Genomic DNA, 8,311 nt, shown 5'->3' on the forward strand with positions numbered 1-8,311 from the left:
TTCTGTTTGCCCCTCTAGATTCACTCACCACCTTTCCCACCCTGCTCATTGTCCCATGCAGCTGACCTGTATACTAGATGGCTTCAAGGGACTCCTGGTTGGGTTCAGTCTATGAGACGCACTGGCAGGAGATGGGAATATGGGAGAAGAGCAAGGCCTAGACAGCTATTCCTCCAGCTGGCCATTGGTTAACAGTGGCCGTGTTTCTCTGCTGAAGGTCACAGCTCCCATACATGGCCCTCTCCTAGATACGCTGACACAACTGTGGCCCACAGCCCTTTCATGTCGTGGAAACCACTCCTTCCCTCTAGGCTTTCAGACCCAGGGGTGCATGGATTCTCCAGCTGTTTTATTCTAGGCGCTTCATCCTTCCTTTGGTTTTCTCTAACCCCTTCTATACCTTTGTATCTCATTAAACTCTACTAAATTAACTTATTTGAGAATTCCATCATTTTTTATGCTACTGGGATATAAGTACTAATTTTAAAAAATAATAGCAAGAACAGAGGAAAAACTTCAGGTGTTAGATTAGACTGGCCCATCTAGTTGGAGAAGATAATGAAAGAGGTTCTTGCTTTGAAATAAAAAAACAATCCCCTATGGTAGAGCAGAGATTAGAAAGAGAATCATAAAATCATCCAAGCAGAGGGAAAATAAGTTACCCGCGATAAAGGAACTTGAAAAGGTCAGGCTGGTATCAGATCTTTCTTCTCTAATATTAATTCTCAGAAGACACTGTAGCATCATCAACAAAATTTTGAGAGCTTACCGAAACTACTATTCATGAAAGAGAAAGTCATTCACAGTCATGCAAGAACTTAGAAAGTGTACCATCCACAAATAGCTCTGAGCAATGTTTTTAGGAAAAGGATACATTGTGACAAACCAAAAAATGAATCACGACAATTAATATCAATAGCTAGAAAATGTGATTTAAAAGCAATTGTGGTTACTACTGAGATCGTAATATTTATGTTCAATGTTGAAATAATTATTAATATGGCTGTGAAATGTAATAACATCAAACACTTTTTGAAAGACAAGATATATAATTATAAAATAAATTAGTCTAGATTTAATATCAAAGATCATTCCAACAAAAACTGTGAGGGAAGGTATGAAAATGATATGTATTTTATATTTCTTTATTCTGTTTAAATGAAAAAATTTGAGCCCATTATTTTTCAATCATTTCAAAGGAAAAACATCTTTTAATGTGTAGATAATTAACAAAATAAATAAATAAAACTTCTAAATCACAAATGAAAAGAAAGAGCAAGTTACAGTAAATGAAGTCTGAAAGAACATGCAGTAAAATATTAATAATGCTTACTCCTGAATTGTGAGGTCTTAGAGATTTTTATTTTTCATTTTTTGCTCATCCACATTTTATATTTTTCTATAATGCACATGTTTACTAGTGTAAAAATGAACTCATAATAATTTCCATATCTAATAAAATGAAATTAAACTATAATGCTTTTAATTTCTTGAAATTTGCTTATCTCCTGTTTTTCCCCAAAGGTGTTTGAGTCAGTTAATAAACAGACTTAAAATGTGAGTAAAACAGATAATGGGTCTGGATCAAGTTGGGCACATTTTGTTTTTGAAAATTCTCAAGAACTTTTAAGAGCAAGAAGGAACCCCAAGCATAAGTGGATATATTAAATAATATAATCATTTCAAAAATGCATGAAAATCTCCTAGAAATAATACTCAACAAAATCATTTTTAAAAATCAATAATCCTGAATGCTATTTAACTTCTGAGAAACCTTCTGTAGTGCACATCTTTTGAGTTTTCTGCCCAGCTCCCGCTTTCCTAAGAATTTCTCTCTTCTCACATATACGGTGGCAATGGGGGTGGCCATGTACCATGTTGTTACAGCGTGACCATGTCTTACCACAGTTCACGGGACCACAAGGGTCACCTGAACCAAGCTGGGACTCTAGATGTGGGCTTCAGAGGGCCAGGCCATCCTCTCTCTAGAGTTTTTACCTGTTAAAAACACAACATTGGGACTGTTGCTGGCCATGTTCCTCCTCATGGATTGCGAGCCAAGGGAGCTGGTTTGCAGAAAGAGGAAAGAATGAAGAGGGGCAAAGCAGGGGTGAGAAAGCTGTGATGATATACTAGCTTATTGTTCCAATTTTTTTCTGTGCTCACTCCAGCTATGTTCTCGTCCTTGGGCTCTCAAAGACAGCTCAGTATCCTGAGGCAGCACCCTGCAGTAGTTCAGATCATGGGCTGTAATATTAATTTGCCTGGACTTGAATATTCATTTCCAGCTATGGGACTACTTGCAAGTTCCACTATCACTTTGTCTTGGTTTCTTCATCTCTAAAAGGGAGATAATATTAGGCCCTAGTCAGGCTCACGTCCAAGCCACAGTTTTCTCTTCTTATGGATGTACTACTTTAATTTCTTGAGGCCTTAGATTGTTACTGGGTGTTAGTAATAAGATTTCTGCTTCAATGATGTCTTAAATCTAGCAGGGACTACTGAAGTTAATTTTAGCCAATTGACAGGTGTTACATATTTAAAGCAAGGACCTAAGATCCAAAAAGTAAATGAAAACCTAGAAACCTGACTATCTTCTTGTTTAAAGTCCTTATAAGACAGGAGTTGAAGAGCTGCTTGAATGTTTAAAAATAAAGGTTATGAAGCTTTATTTTGTTTTTCTGCTAGCAGATGTTGCCAGACCCCTACTGAAACTCTACCTTAATAGGTGCCCTGATATATATTTGCAGAATGAATGATGAACATATTATCAGAGCAAACCAAATCAATAAGCATGAAGTCAGTAAAGAAATGTCTTTGAGCATTGATTCTTAACTTGGGTGCGTCACAGAATTACTTTGTTACCGAACCAAAGTGAGTTCACCTCCTGGTGAGTTAAATCAGACTCTCCACCAGAAGTGGTTGTCTCACAAAGTAAAGTATATTTGCAGCAAATAGGAGACCATGCAGAATCATTTCCAAAGTCATGGCTCTCCTTGAACAAAGGGAAGCAGGGACATTTATTTAAGATGGGGATGAATATTCAAAAAGGAGAGGAGGGTATTTGATTGCGCAGGCTCAGTTGGAAAGCATGCTTCCACAAACACTGCAGGTTACAGTAATGAGGCCTAAGCACTTGCTGGAGAGATCTTAGCATTAAAAATAAGGCAAAGAACATAGGCGTAATTCTTGTGGTGAGGCTTGGTCTGGTTCAGGGTGATTGGTGATTGCATCTCCTTAACATAACAAAAGGAAAAAAAACAATTTCCTTCCAAACTCACCCTTGAGTTCCTCAGGGCAATCAGTTGGTGACAACTTAAGAGGACTTTTCAAAACCTACATTTCCAGGTCACATAGACAGTCCAATTGAGCTAACACTTCTGAGTAGTTCAACCAGGAAATCTGTATTTTCAAAACCTCTTCAAGTGATTCTGAGGAGCACCACAGGCTAGGAATGTAAGCTATCCCTTGGCTGAAAGACCTCAGAAATGCAAATTACTTGCTTGAGTTTAAGGGTGCCCTGAACTGAACTGGCTTGTCCCTATTACTCTACTCAATCTATCTTTGAGGCTATGCGTTCTGACAGGGGCCCTCTTGGAGGAAGGAGTCAGAATGGCCATAAGAAGCCCAGAGGTTTGTGGGAAGAGCATCTTGTTGAACTCCCATTCAGCATAAAACTGGAAAGCTGGCATTATTACAAGGTGTGATATAGCCTTAATTCTATACTCCTCCCTGTATCTATGCCCTTTGCCCTGTATCTTTGAAACGCCCTCCCACTCTATGTAGGTTGTTTGCCCTACTCCTTGGGCTCTGGGGTTGGCCATATGGCTTGCTCTGGTCATTGGGATTTTAGAAATGTGAAACAGGCAGGGGCATGGGAAATTGCTTGAGTTTTTTGCTAGCTCTTAGGTTTCTGCTTTCTGCTCACTCTTAGGCTTTTGGCTATAAGAATGTAGTCTTCTGGAGAATGAGATATGTAGATTAAAGGTAAGTAGGTAAATTGCCCAAACTGGGGATACTCTAGATAAACTGATGATCAGCCAACCTACAGAGCCTGGCCAAAAAATTGGAACTGCCTAGCCAACATATAGTTGACTGCAGATGCAGGGGTGAGCCCAACTGAGATCAGAAAAACTGTCCTGTCCACCCAAGTTTTCTTGAGTTAGTAAAGCTTTATTGTTTTAAGCCATTGAATTGTGGAATGCTTTATTACACAGCATTATTGTGGCAAGAGACAACTGATGCACAAGTAAATCAAGGTATTCATGATGCTAGGAATCATGACCAGGAATTGTGTAAATTTGAAAATTCTGGGGGCCAGCCCTGTGGCCAAGTGGTTAAGTTTGCACGCTCGGCTTTGGTGGCCCAGAGTTTCACCAGTTTGAATCCTGGGTGTGGACCTAACACTTCTCATCAAGCTATGCTGAGGTGGTGTCCCACAAGCAGAGACAGAAGAACGTACAACTAGAATATATATGTACTTGGAGACGTGGGGAGAAGAAGAAAAAAAAAGATTGGCAACAGACGTTAGCTCAGGTGCCAATCTTTAAAAAAAAAAAAAAAGAAAAAGAAAATTCCCTCAATGGATGGATTTTCTGAATTCATCTTCTTCTCTGTATCTTAGTAGGTAATATCAATAAATACCTAAAATTGGTAGGAGCCTGTGAGGAGTAGAGGTAAGGAGAAGTTAATATTAGTGGTACAGGGGAGGAAAACAATTGTTTTTCCCTCTACCCACCTAGGTTCATTGACTGGGGCCAGTGAATCAAAGTGATAAAAGACAGATTAACAAGAGAAAAAAAACCAGTTTTAATTAGTACATAAGCAGCACAGGGATTCCACACACACACACTCACACACACACACACACAAAATGAGGCTCAAGGAGGTAGCCAGATGATTGAGGCTTATGTATCTCTTAGGGTAAACAGAAAAAGGGCTTTTGGGCTTCCAAGTGGGACAGGCAAGTTATGGGTAAGTGACCAGGAAAAGTATAGTAAGTAAGGATTGTTTAGTCAGGTTTGTCATACAGATTTAAATCGATGCCTTCTCTATTGCTAAGAGTTGTTAAGAGTCTTTTTCCTTCTGGTAAGGAGAGGGAGATACCTCTGCAAATGGAAACTTCCTTTACAAAAGGAAAACTTGTGCCATGTTTTTCCTGTGCCTGCTGATTTTCAATGGTCTTTAGCTCAAAATAATCCATATGCAAAAGAGACATATTTTGGGGTTGAATATTCTCGTACCCATCATTAGAAACATCTCTAAAAAGAAGAGGAAATTTGTGGTTAGAGAAAGGTGTGGAATCTAGGGCAAGAAAGAAATGAGAATGTAGGCAATGGAATGGGGCATGAAAAGTGGTCCTGAAAAGTAATAGTTAAAGAATCTGTAATGGAACCTGAGTGTTCATTTTGCTTTTTAACCATGATCTGATTCCTACTGGAAGTGATCCACTCAGCCACTGCTACAGTTGCACAGATTGTAGTGTGATCCCAGACTGAAATCCTCAGCTGAGGCTTCAGTCTGAGTCTTCCAAGTCAATTCTTTGTGGAAGACCCTTTAGCATGTTCCCTTGCTATAGTCCAGCTGTAAGGAAAACTGTGCACTCTCAGTGGAAACAATTGCTGTGTGGGTACCCAGATTGCTTCAGCCTATTTGACTAAGTTCCCACTCTTGGTTTTATGGAATAACAGCAAGTTGAAATAAAAAAATGAAAGGCATTTGTTTTAAAATGCCACGAAAAGTGCTCTGGGGTTTAGCCTTTCCAGAAAGCTGGATTCCCTACCTAATTCCCTACCTCCTTATGATTTTAGAAAAAAATCATAAAATAATTAGAAGATAGTGTAAGTGTGTGTACAATATTGGTACATTACAATGGCAGGATCAACAAGGAAAATATCAAGAGAATAATAGATCTGATTAAGTAAAAACCGAAAGCAGCTGTATTATAAAAAAATGAAATAAATCAAAATGAGAAGCAAATAACAAATGAATAAAATATTTATAATGTGTATGATAGACAAAGGTTTGATATCTCAAATGTAGAAGAAACTCTTCTAAAATAATGAGAAATGACAAATTGCTGTAGTAGAAAAATGGGCAAAACATAAACTGTCATTTCACATAATAAGATATATTATGACCAACAGGCATATAAGATATTCAAATTCACTAGTAATAAAGGATGCAAATTAAGACTTCTGCCTCTAGCCAAGATGCAGTAACAGGACTAGATTTACCATTTATCTGAAACAACTAAATAAAAGAGAAATAAACGTATGAAATGACAGTTTTCAAGACACTGGATATCAAGCAATGAAGGACAATGATCCCTATGAGATGGGAAACAAATGAGGTGAATCCTATGATTACGCAGGTTACTGACTGAAGAGAGTTTCCAGGCTGAGGCACACAGAGGGGCAACCCAGGCAGAGCGTGGCAAACTCCCTGAGTTGAGAAGACAGAGCTGAAAACTCAGGGAGATCAGGCTATCTAGAGTTCACAGGACAGAACACTGGAAAGGAGAGAGATTCAGAGAGAGAGAACTTCAGAAACCCAGGGATCTGGAGATGGCCCTCCTTGAGAAATGAAACCATGTGTGATAGGAAACTATGCAAAGCCAGTGAAAGAAGCGTTTGGAAGGATTAAGGTACTACAGAGTATGCATACAAGGCTGGGAATAGTGCCTGTTCCCACTAGCCAGACTGGAGAATTTGTAATTCATGAGAAATTGGGTGAACAATTTAGAAAGATTTTGTCTCATTATAAGGGAATAATCAGCCCTAATGGCTACCCCAAAATATGGCAACTTGGCATATTGAATATTTTAAGCTGAAGGACTTTGAGAAACGACAGGTGCAGGAAAGACTTTCTGATCTTCCCCTGAAGCAGCTCGTAAGACTCTCGTGTAAAAAGTGCCCTCCTTTTACCCGAAGGAAATGAGCACTCATCTTTAAGGAATCTGAAAGAACAGGTCTTGTTGTTTCCCCAGTTTACTACACTTAGCTTGTACCCTTTTCGTCCTATCACATTTTCCCATAAATTTCCAGTCTTTATCAAATCGAGCATAAAAAGTGCTCAGATTTAACTGTTTCTTCAAGTCTTCATTTTCTTATGAAGCCTCCCATGTCACATAAAACATATTAAATAAATTTGTATGCTTTTCTCTTGGTAATCTGTCTTTTGTTACAGAGGCCCCAGCTGAGAACTAAGAAGGGTGGAGGGAAAATTATTCTTTTCCCTCCCCTACAACCCAATAGTGTGTACTGCTCCAGACGTAACAAATCATAAAAGCAAGGCATGAGCGATCAAGTTTTTTCAAGAAACGTAACTGTGTACCAGTAAAAAGGGCTTAAAAATATTTATAGGAATACAAGAATATCCAGGACCCAAGGTAAAATTCACGATATATGCATCCAATCAAAGATTTTTAAGCATGCAAAGAAGCAGAATAACCATAAGAGAATTGACCCATATGAGAATAATCAATAGAAGATGCACAAAATTAACACAGTTGCTAAAATTCACAGACAAGAACGTTAAAATAGTTATAAGTATATTTTGTATGCTTAAAAGTTTAAGTAGAGATGATACCGAACCTGAAATGAGTTCGCTCACCCCTTGTGCAGCAAGCCAATCCCTGACACTGGGTGTGGTGGAAGAAAGCAGGAATTTTATTTTTGCATAGCACTGAGCAAGGAGAGAGGGCAGCTAACGCTGAAATCCCAAACTCCCCAAAAAGCTAAAAGGAAGGGTTTTTATTTGGGGTTTTAGGTAGGGGAGGGGGAGCATATGGCCTTGCTGGTTGGAGCTTTCCCACCAGCCTGTCTTTGGCCTTGAGACTACTTGCAGAGAGGAGGGAGCCCATGACCTTGCTGGTCAGCAACTTTCCCACCAGACTGTATTTCTTTGCAGGGAGGAGATAATCCAGGTGCTTGTCCTTGGCGGTGTCTGTCTCCATGGAGGATAGTGGATTCTGGAGCCAGGAAGCCAGAGAGTAAGCAGGGAATGAGTGCTTTGGTTTTAACCCCATATATGCTGGGTTTAATGTGGGGAAACTGATATCAGGGTCAATATCAGAGACATGAAAGATATTAAAAAGACCTAAATTTAACTTATAGAAATGAAAACTATAATGTATGAGATGAAAAATACACTGGATGGGATTAAGAAAATATTAGTCATTGCAGACGAAAAGTTAAGTGAACATGAAGACATAGCAATAGAAATAATCCAAAATGAAACACAGAGAAAAAAGAAAATTTAAAAAACAAACAGACTATATGCAAAAAAAGAACATAGATACATACCTCAT

At 38.7% G+C, this 8,311-nt stretch overlaps 1 long non-coding RNA gene across 2 annotated transcripts in view; it reads right to left on the reverse strand.

Annotated features, from left to right (window-relative positions):
* LOC138921819 (uncharacterized) overlaps window positions 1-7,732 on the reverse strand; it is a 49,870-nt gene extending 42,138 nt beyond the window's left edge. Inside the window, exon 1 of one of the 2 annotated variants that reach the window (XR_011434688.1) lies at window positions 7,615-7,732. This is a non-coding gene — a long non-coding RNA (uncharacterized lncRNA). Of the gene's footprint in view, window positions 1-7,595 lie in introns of both variants that reach the window. The other variant, XR_011434687.1, reaches the window with a different exon arrangement.
* Between the last annotated feature and the right edge of the window lie 579 nt (window positions 7,733-8,311).

Source organism: Equus caballus, chromosome X (genome assembly GCF_041296265.1).
Source record: "Equus caballus isolate H_3958 breed thoroughbred chromosome X, TB-T2T, whole genome shotgun sequence".
Taxonomy (NCBI): Eukaryota; Metazoa; Chordata; class Mammalia; order Perissodactyla; family Equidae; genus Equus; species Equus caballus.